Below are 11961 nucleotides of genomic sequence, written 5' to 3'. Positions count from 1 at the left end.
GCATTAAACTTTGATTATAATTGAAAACTACTCTCTTTGATGTATAAATCATATAATTATAAATGGTGTTGATTACAAATAAGTAAATAAGGATTAATCAATAAATAAATACTTTTTTTACAAAAATATTAACAACATAAAATATTGTAAATATATAAACAACATATTTTGACCGTGTTGGTCAACACAACAATCCACAAATCATTTTAAAAAATTATTGAGTAAACTAATTTAAAAATTAGATATTCGTTTTCATTCAATAAGTGCTAATAATTTATTCAGTATTGAATGATGAAGAAACAGATGATTAACAAAGTCTTATTTTATTTAATCCAATGCAACATCATTTAATGTTGAACACTGGTCGGGGATTCCCTTATAATTTGCCCTCATTCTATTAGGATACAAGAATACAACAAGAAATAGTTTTTTTTTTTTTGTAAAATATTATATAGCCAGGGGTGATGTAAGGATTCAAACAAGGGATGATGTAAACAATCAAATCTGTTAGGTAAAAGTCCTGAGAATATTACACTCCTTTTTTGTACATTTGTGAAATAACAGTTAGGTGTAACACCACATTTATACTATTTTACCATAAAAAATAATTATATTAGTCTATTGAATCATCTAGAATTTATTTCCTAAAACTTAAACGCCTTTGCCTAGATTTCTCTTTTCACATCGTCATAATGTAAACGTAAAAGGAACTAATAAAATGATAAATTTTAGAATATGATACAAGTCTCTTAAATATTAGGGTTAGTAATGAGAAAGTGCGTTTCACTGTCGCCGACAAACATGAAATTTAAAACTTAGTGACACACGCTCCGACGAAACTTGTATTATAATAATACGTTACGCGGAGTGAAAAAACGTATGTATGGTTTAAAGAAGTTTGTAAAAGCCGGCAAATCTGCTTTTACGAACTAAGTAAGAGCGTTCCAATTTGCATAACTTAGTAGCTTATTGATATTTCACGTAAGTTACTTTCACTACTCTAGATCCGGCTCATTTCTCTATGCCGTGCGTAATAATCGTAATAGTTATTCCCACTATATGAACATTTAAGAATAATACTAAAATTTATATGAATTTTAACTTGGTACGTCTGTTTGCAAGCCCGTCCAGGTAGGCCCCACTCATTTAATATTGTACCCCCAAACAGCAATACAAAGTATTATGAGTTCCAGTTGGAAGGGTAAGAAAAACCATAGACACAAGAGATATGGTTCCTTAGTTCATAATGTTGGTGGCACATTGACGATTTGAGAGATATATTAAAGAAAAGGGAATAAGGGAAGGTATGGTTAATATTTCTGTAGCGCCAATGTCTGGCATATTCTATGAACTATTCTAACCTACACCGTTAGTTGCCTGGAAGAGATCGCTATGTAGCGATAACGTCGCCAAAATTGTACGCCTCTTTTAATTTTTTTAATTAGGCAATATCCATATTGAATTTATTTATTTTTTCTTTGTGGTGTACAATAAAGAAAAGTAAAATCTTTGGGCGGTGACGACTTACTACCGGGTGGCCCATTAGCCAGAACGCCAAGAACGGAATAAAAAAATAAAGATAATTTATTTTTTAATTATATAATAAAATCACAGACCCAGTCCAAAACAGCTGTCATATAAAATATCAAGCAATAAATTATATTGAGGCAAATTACCTTATCTCTTCGTATCATCAACGAGTAACGCTGAATAAATGAAATGTTCAAAGTTTTTTATTATGACAGAGTTATTCAGCCGTTCCATTAGATTTGATTGTATTGTTTAATCTTAATTACTTTTTTTAATGAAACCAGAATTAAAAACTTACTACATAGATTTTGTGTACAAACAATATGGTTTTTGTTTTTAGTTTTGCATTTGTATGATTTACGTATAAACAAATAAAAAATAAATAACGATGATTTGGTTTGTATGATTCTCCGTTTATAATATCAGGAGTTTATTTTTAATATGATTATTATACTTATCATGCGGTTATATATAAATTACTTATATTTATAATATAAAATTAAGCTAAAGTGCAAGGAATATATAAATAAATTGTTATATTTAATTAAACGGCATGAGATAGTCATCGCGATTTTCCTACTTCACATATTGCTTTCGAAACAATGGCCAATGGAAATGACCGAAATTGAATGAACTTTATACCCCAGAACGATCTTTCAATAATAACAATTCAATGATATATTATATATTGTTTGATTCTATTACTTTGTAAAATTTCCGGTAGCTTTTTTTTAAAGTCGGCATATAACGTGACACTATTTGGAAGTTATAACTAAAATATTTACCGCTTTACAAGATATTAGTCAGTAACACCATTCATATTTATGGAGACATGACGTACGATGGGTTTAAGGAGTGCTATTTCGCGCTGACGATGATAAGGTGCGGAAAAGATATCGTATTGATAATTATTTACTGAAATAAATATGGTACCAAAATTAGTGATTTAAAAAAAATCCTTTCTCTTTAAGTTGCAATCTAAAAATTACCAACACTTACTTGTTATTCATACCTTGCGTTCAAACGTTGTTAAAATGAACTTAAATTACTTTCGAAAACTAGTAATATTATAAGTAATTAAAAAATAAGTTTTCAGTCCAAACTAACTTTCCAATGAACAATGATTAACAAAAAAAAAAAATTATCATATAGCCTGGCTACACCTGATGTAATGTTCCACATACTTTCTTATTTGGACACAATGTGAACAACAGAAAACATATAAATTAAATATAGTTCTGTAATGTCAGAAACAATTGATAAAGCCGTTGCACGCCATGGTTTGATAACTTCATGAATAATTTGTTTATCCAATATACATTTTTGTTACAAAACCTAGTTTGGATAAATTAAACCTAAAGATGAATTTTATAGCATAATCGGTGCTGCTTAGAGTTCATTACTCTTAACTTAATATAACTATTATAATAATTTCTTGAATTGTGTACAATAACAATTAACGTTAATTTTGACAGATATCATATCGATAATATGATAATATCATTTTTATTTTTCCTACAAACACTTATCAATACGAGATATTGTTAAAAATTCTTGTTATTTCAATTCGACAATTGATTTATTAGTTTATAATTTAAAGCAAGCTATATATATATTTACTTAAAAGGTTTAAGTACGCTCCGAACGCACTGCATCTCATGATATAAGATTTATGTACATAAATATTTGTTTAGGAGTTATTACAAAAACAACGTTACTTCATTTATTATTATAGATTTCGATTTAATTTTCGTCATTAAACATAAAGATTGATTAGGTTTGATTGAAAACAAACACAAGAAACATTTTTATAAACTTGAAAATAAATACCGCCGAGCAATTTATGTGTTTTGTCTTTTGTATAGATATCTATGCATACATCCCACACACACTTAGAAACCTATCAGTGTACGCATAAGTCATGAATCCATATAAAGAACATACAAAGCAGGAAATCACATTAAATAATAACTTCCATTTTGCACTTCTATAAAACAATCACATAAACACGTTAACTTAAAAAAATAAAAAAAAACAAGTATAATATTAGTATCTACATGTAAGTAAGCAAAGGCAAAACAGTTCTGGTCAACTAGTTATATTTTTTCAGTTTGGAATCTATTAGTTTTAGTGTTAGAACAAAATTGTTTTCGATATATTCAAGTCTTATCGTTTTGTCTTCCTAAAATTTTCAATAATAATTCTAGACGAATTTGACTATTGAGCGATCATAAGTACAAGTTTTTCGATTTAGTAAAGATATTTATAATGCAAAAAGCATTTACATTTAAATGGATAAGTTCTCAAAAACAACATGTGAAATTAAACATATTAAAAATATTACTAACATAGTAAAATTTTTGGAGTTTTGTTTGATACAGTCAATTCTGTCAGTCAGACATACGTATATTTTATATTTATAGCATTTAGGCGGTTTAGGATCAAAGTCTTTAAATATTTTATTATTATGTAAGTCTTAATATAGTTAATAATTATTATCAACAACATATAATGTGTTAAAATACAGTTATATATATTCGAGAGAAAATTATATTTCTTTGGAATTTTCAAATTTTGTTTAATGTAGAGTTTAATTAATTGTAATTTAAAACGAACTCGAAATAGAATGATTAATATAAAAATAACTCTTGAGATATCATGCAGATACAGCTTGCCGTACCTTGCTGTAATTGAAATTTAAATGAACCCAAAAATAAATTTATAATATTATGCTATACCGTGACTTCCTGATTTATTACTGTTTGAGGTTTTATTGTAATTAATAATTATTATAATTAGTATTATTTGTGTGCGCAACAAAAGTGCAGTCTCTATTCCGAAACTTTTATTCTGTCGTGGCGGAAATATGACACGACCGGAGAGAGATCAGAAGTAGCATTCAAAGGTGTAATTTCTCAAAATAAAATCCCAATAGCTTTTTATTGACCCCCATGTAGGGTACACTTTGAATCCCCAGAATCTATGGCCTTATTAGCTAACCACGGGACCAACGAAGCAATCAATACTAAGTTAATAATAATATATTTAAATGAATTTTATAAAATCACTCAACTATAAAATTTACTTACTGCAAAATGCAAAGTTCCAAGTCAATATAATTGCAAATGAATCGTTTCAAAGGACACTAGATTATCTGACTCATGATCGTAGGTTTCATTAGAGTGAATGCGATCATTCAGTCCGGTTGAATCTATTCAAATGCCATTCGGGAAACTAATGAAACTGATAAGGACGTTTGAATATTCTATGCTCAGATCCAGCCAAGATCTTTGAATTCACATACATTAAAAATCACCTGACATGATTTTGCACTATGAGGATATGGTGATTTTAAGTAAATTGTTTTATAAAAATGGTTTAATGTTCACCGAAAACAGAACAATATTATGGTACCTCGGCATATGAGCTTTAAGACTTTCCTAATGTTTGGACTTATACCGAAAACCCTAAGAAATATAGTATAAAATATAAATTCACCTTTGATACGTCAATTGTTTGTTTACATACCTCTCTGCTCCTTTATTCGGTTTAGAAATAAGGTACATTCAGAGTCATCGATTAGGAAATATAATTTCATAAAAAGTTAACACTTTGTATGAAACAATAACAAAAGACATTCGAAACTAATTCTCCGGACAATTCCTCTAAAATGAACATTGGAAGTGATTCGTTTCAATAAGCCCTTAACAATTGCTATAGGGAATAGGATTCCCATGCAAATAGTTGTACTAGACAACATTCAAATTTCAACGAACTATTTAAATAATATCAATAAATAAAATATTTATTACAAGTTTAATAAAAAAAAATTAGTATCTCAAGTATAATAGATTATTGTTACTATACTTATCTATACAAACAATACACACTCGGATTTAGTATTTATAGTTTATGATCATAATATATTTGATATTTTATCTCAATCACGTAATGTCGTTCAAATGTTTCCGTTCGCCAGTCTAGTATTAATATAAACAGTTAAGTACTGTTTCCCGTGTTTATGCGGAGTATACTTCTTTATTTATTATAATTATACCACAGACAAATAAAAATAATTGTATTTAAAACATATATAAATAAGTTTATAAAAATACTCCTGTGTATGTAAGATTGTACCCAATACATACAAATTTACTTATTTATACATTTTATTTCGATATAATTAGTTAATCATCATATCATTCCTGTTTATTCGTGGTTAGTGCACCTTTAAATTGAACGAAGAAATAATTTGATATTGATAACTTTTACAGCCGTTCCGGTCACCTCTACGGTTTATGCCGTTACGGTTACCTCTCGCCAAAACCTCTATGGATATACTTGTTCTGATGGAATGGTTTCTCACCGTCATACAGGTGGTTGTGAACCTTTCCTATTCGATTGCACATCGTGTCCTTAGTTGGATCTTACAAAACTCACGGTTTTACTAAAATCGAAACCATACCGCTTAAATCCGTAATATTTTAATGTACTAATATACACCAGAAAACGATACAAGTTCTAAATTTTAAGAAATGTTTTAAACTTAATAAAACATTGTTGCATTTAAATGGTGTATTATATATTTCTGTTTTTGATATTTACCTAACATAAATAAATTCATAAAACGTTATAGTGTCAAAATATTAAACTGTAAATAAAAATGCTTGCACTTCAGTTTTAAGTACTTTTGGCATTGAAACGTGTTTGGCATTGAACTCGATGTTGACACGCGAGACACCCCCTAAACGTACTTCACACACAATCATGTTCTGCACGAATCACACATTACTGGGAATTATTAATGACCTTTACTTCCGATGACTTACTGACGATTATCTTTCTATTTTATTACTTTTTTCTATCAAAATTTTATTATATATCCATAAAAGTATTTTCAATGTCCGACTTTTTTAAATATGTTGAATATATAATAAATCGACAATGGTGTAAAATAATATATTAAATTATAACCGCCATTTTTCAAGCTCAATGCAACGCTGCAAAAGGTAAATTCATATTTCATATATGTATATTATCAGTAATTTATAGATCTAATAAAAGACTAAATGAATCTAAATCTGAAGTGATGGTAAATAGGTGTCAAGTAATTTTTATCTCGATGATATACTTAACAACCAAGAGATAATTTTAATCAATAAATAGTTTTGCAAAGATTACGTTGATAAGTATCTTTAAACCTGAATTATTTATAGCGTTAGTTCATTCACTGGTATTTTTTTTAATGCATATTTTTCCAATATTTAAAGAGGTTTCCAGTTAATAAATATATGTTAAGATATTATAATGAATATTAATGTAAATAAAAATGATTACTATTTAAAAAAATGATAACTTTGAGATATATAAAAAATACTCATCAATTTTGATACGCATCTTCAATTAAATTTTATGAGCATTTGTGCGAAGCGACTGTAAATGATTTCGACATTGTCACTGATAGCGAAACATATTCGCGTAACTTTGATAATGCCTTTTTAACACGCTTTATTACATACCAACCACGAAAGATGTAACCCTGTCAAAATAGAATATGATAAACATGACGGAATTAAAAGTGAAAAATATACACGCGCGGAGTTACGAGAAACAGCTAGTATTAAAATAAATATGATGGAAAGAAAAAATATATCGCTAATTAAATTTATCGTCATTACGAGGAAATGACGAGGAAATTGATATTTAAAGATATTTTTCTTTATCGTTAATATGTGATTACAACGTCAAAGTGTCACTTAAGTAAATGTGTAACAAAGAAAATTGGTTTTAAATATTATAACAGACTGGTGTCGAGTGATCGATGGATGCTCTTTAAATAATTTACAGTACTGTAAACAGATTCGTTTATTATGCAACATTACTTTACAACATCGTTATTTGAACGTTGCATTCTATATTTGAAATAAACGACACGAAGGAGTTTGTATAGTTCATAATGTTTATTGACATAGCATTATTGCTTCTTATTGCATATTTCGTATTTACATATGAAATATTATATAACGTATACTGGTAGAGCTTTGTGCAAACCCTTCAGGGTGGTACCAGCCACTCATAATATATTCTACCGCCAAGTAGCAATACTTAACATTGTTATGTATGTCAAAAAATTGTACACGACAATCATTCTTAAAGGAAATTGGCCAACAGCAATTCTGCAGTGACATTATAGAGGACAAGTTTGTGTGCTAATTCAGGGTACTCTAATTCCTCTATCTCATCGTCTGTCGAAACGGCAATCCGATGATTCTGAAGAAAGAAGAGCAGATTTTTAACACTGCCAAGTTAATTTTTAAGTACTCAACTTCAGGCTGTTACTTAGATATTTTTAACGAAAACTCTATGAAGGCATAAATGATATTTTATTATATATAGTTATATGTATAAAATTTTATATACGAAGTTGGTTTAGATATTGTTAAAATCATTAATTTACAACATCAGCTACAACAGTTACCAAAGAATACCGTTAACGTGGTACTACTAAGAAACGAATGCGTATGAAACTGGCAACTCGCCTAGAGTACTCGACTAGTAATGTGTTCGTGTGAACGAAGCATGAACTGTAACAGTAAGCTACTTTCGATCGTCATCGGTTTGATTTCGTTGATTCAAGGTGTGAAGGTCGCTACTCGCTCTATGTGGAATCGTACACCGAATGTATTATTAAATTACCCACATCACCCTGAAACTGAAACACATTAAGGCTTATAGCCACTATACCAAATTGACATACTTTTTTTTTTATTCTATCATTACTATAAGATGGCTCATACATATGAATGACTGTCAGAGTTTAGAACACTTGAATTTCAACTAATAATTATAGGTTCAAATTCAGACTAGGACCCCTAAAATTGCCAGGTAATTTAAATGTGTTTAAAATTCATCGCATTGGAGCAGCGTAGTGAAATACGTCCAAATCGTAGAGGAACCAAGCCCAACTATGGGAAAATCACTATGAGACTTTGAAGAAAGAGTACATGAACCGCGTAGTATTGTATTGTATACAAATATAGTGCCTTTTTTATATATTTGAATGAGAAGACGAAATATGTGAATTCGCATTAATAAGAAAATTGTTTCAATAAATATGACTTGGCAGGTTCGCAAATTTGAGTTCGTTTTACGGTTTCTTATTGCTCTTTTAATTATATTTGTTAAGTAAATTCGATTTATTTTTATGTTGACTTTCCTTGTCTGGTCTTGTAATGAAACTATACAATTTAGCGTCCACGAAATGTTCATTTTAAGAGGTGGATGTACGTCGTTGACCTTGCTCGATTGGACGTTACCGATATGCCGCGCGGAAACCTCATATCCCATGTCACACAATATCGGAAAAAATTGTCACAGGACCGTTCAACATTTCGTCCCTAGTGATTTTTGTGACGTCAGAGGAGTTACATCGTGCTGTGTGCGTTTGCGCTTCGAATACAAAAAAAATGAAATAAAAAAGCTCGTAATTTTTTTAACTTAGGGCTAAGAAATATATTCATTGAAATTATTATCCTCTTCGTTTTTTTAAGTTTTTAACGCAAATAAGTTTAGCCTACAACGTAACCTCAACATTTTTAAATCTAGATAAATATATTTTATCAATACTTACATATTAGGAGACATTTTTATTCGTATGAAAAAACTACTACACATCAAACTTTTACCAGAGTATACATCGCGTTTTGGAGAACGTTTAAGTTTTTTCACCGGCTTTAAGTTTAGACTATTGACGTGACAAGCGTAAATTTAATGTCACTAGCACGTAACGAAACTTTTCATTCGTGCGTCATACCTTATTCATATCTTTGCCATTTTAAAATGAATTTAGTTTTTTAAATCATGCACGAGTATGAACAACACAGCGACACGAAATCCTCGTTCAAATTTCGAACGAAACAAAAGCAATTCAGTGGCAATAAACGATATTATATAGCTACAAATTTTATGTTTTAACAACTAATTACTCTTGTAGTCACTGTGGTTTTGGTTATTTTTAATATCCTTTTTTATCGCAGTTTTTCCTTGTAATTTTATCGATACATTTAAGAAGTATAGATAACGCTTTTGTCACGTCATCATAACGGTCAGCCATTGTAATTTTTACTACATATATCTATGAATGCATCTACAAGTATGTTCGTCGTGGCACGAGTAATGTTGTTTACATTATCACTCTATACCTAATTCAATACTCATCTAAGTCTCATACTAATGTTATAAATTGTCCGCCTGTTTCAAGCAAACCATGTACGCTGCCAATTCTTTAAGAGATACTTGCTACGAAAAAATACATACAAATCTATCATATCGTACTTATGGATCGCTTTCTTATTATTTTTATTTATTTATTGAAAACCCTTTTGAAATGAGAAAATATAAACGACTATTAGAGTTCAAAATTAATTATTATGTTGTCTTAAAATTTTACCCATGTTAAGTGCACAGGATACTTGAAAGTAGGTTGAAAGGTAATGTTACAGTAAAGTAATTCATACTTTTATTTATCAATGAATACATTATTTATTCGTAATAAATCGAGGATATGATTGTATAAATACTTTGAAATCGATTACGTCGAACGAAATACATTAATATTTAATATCCTCAATAGATACAGTAAGGAAGTTAAAAAAGTGTCAAAGCGAACGTTTTGCTTTACGAGAAACATTCATTCATAAAATTAATTGGGTACAGTCAGCGGTGATTATATGTGAATATTTAATGATCGCGGTGTAAGCGGTGTTTATTGAAATAGGTCATTGGTCAAGGTCCGCCGTGTAACTTATGTTAAATGACAATTTCTATTGAAAAACGTTTACCATACACTAAAATATTCAGTCGCCGCACGCTATGACGGCAATACGGATAATGATTGCTATTTGCTAGTCCGTTTACTGAATCCGAAAGTTTACCTTGATTGTATCGAGTCAAAAAAATCCTTTGTAATTTAATCCGTTACAAACTTTCGTTTTCCGGTTCACATATATTTTAAACATAAAAATTATCGATTAGAAAATCGGATACGTTTGATTTTAAATCGCCGTACGAAAACGGTTCACTTTGAGAGCAGATGTAAGATCTTGAATCTCACATTCATTAAAAACCAAAGTGAAACTACATGTTTGAAATACGAGGCCTGTTTATATACTTACAATAAAATATATCTGCAACAAATTTCATTATTAATATGTATGTAACGGAAGCTTTAAGACATAAAATACATGCAATAAAAAGCGATCTCAAAAATGCATGGACGGAAAAGAAATTACCTTTTTATTTTCTGGTAGGGCTTTGTGCAAGCCCCTCTGGGTAGGTACCACACAATCATAAGATATTCTACCGCCAAAAAGTAGTACTCAGTATTATTCTGTTCCGGTTAGAAGAGTGAGTGAACCAGTGTAACTATATGCTCATGGGACATCTTAGTTCCCAAGGTTGGTGGCGCATTGGTGAAGTAAAGAATGGTTCATATTTCTTACAGCGTCATTGTCTATGTATCTATGTAGTATATACGATAATAGTATATATAAGACTGAATTGAAGGTTAGATATGAAAAGATATAATCATCAGTTCGTAGGAGTTTAATGGTCATCGTAATTAAGCAAGTTATAGCCGAATATTTTAAAGGTTCGTTCAATCACGAAGTTGAAGTATGAGGTCGTCACGTTATAATGTCTTCCGATGCTTACCGAGTAATTTACCATATTCTTTTTAAAAGCTACTTCCGAATTTTTATTCTTCCAAAAATAAATTATTAAAAAATTACTTTGCTCTTTTTTAAATAATATACAGTGACAGTGATTGGTTTCCTATTAAAATGAAATATATCTTCTTAGTTTGTAAGTCATGTTAACGACTTTAACACAAGAAAAAAATATGGCCGCGCCCTAATCTCATTTAGTTGCAATCACATTAAACTGTTATGTAAATTGTAATAAACTGCACCGTGTGTCACGTTCTACACTTTTAATGTTTTTTTTATACGTGAATGAGTTACTTCTGATTGCAGATTATATATTCGACATTGATTTTATTATTGACATATCACATAAACGTCTTGCAAAACTTAATAATTTGTTTTTTTAGGATAATAATCCCTGCGTTCGATTTTAATCTAATTTAAGCTAAGTAAGTTTATGAACGAAGACAATAATGGAAGTATTACTGCAAAAAAATTCGGGAGCTATATGGAATTGTAATCTATATGATATGTTTGTATTAGAATGTTTTATTATAAAACAAACTCATTTTTATTACCAAATTCAAATGTTTATAATATTTAAAAACAAAATCAGTTCATGCACGCTATTTTTATAGCAACTTCCGCAACACATAGCGACATATACACAACTTAAATGTAGCATCGGCAAAATTCGTAAAACCGATCACATCCGAATTAAGTACGCCTT

General features: G+C 29.6%; 1 protein-coding gene across 3 annotated transcripts in view; it reads left to right on the top strand.

The window, feature by feature from the left end:
- LOC113397195 (phospholipid-transporting ATPase VD) overlaps positions 1–11961 on the top strand; it is a 59619-nt gene that overhangs the window by 1684 nt on the left and 45974 nt on the right. The window lies entirely within an intron of this gene.

This window comes from Vanessa tameamea, chromosome 3, assembly GCF_037043105.1.
Source record: "Vanessa tameamea isolate UH-Manoa-2023 chromosome 3, ilVanTame1 primary haplotype, whole genome shotgun sequence".
NCBI classification, from domain to species: domain Eukaryota; kingdom Metazoa; phylum Arthropoda; class Insecta; order Lepidoptera; family Nymphalidae; genus Vanessa; species Vanessa tameamea.
Note: the sequence above shows the minus strand (reverse complement) of the source record. Positions and strands in the feature narration are given on the sequence as shown.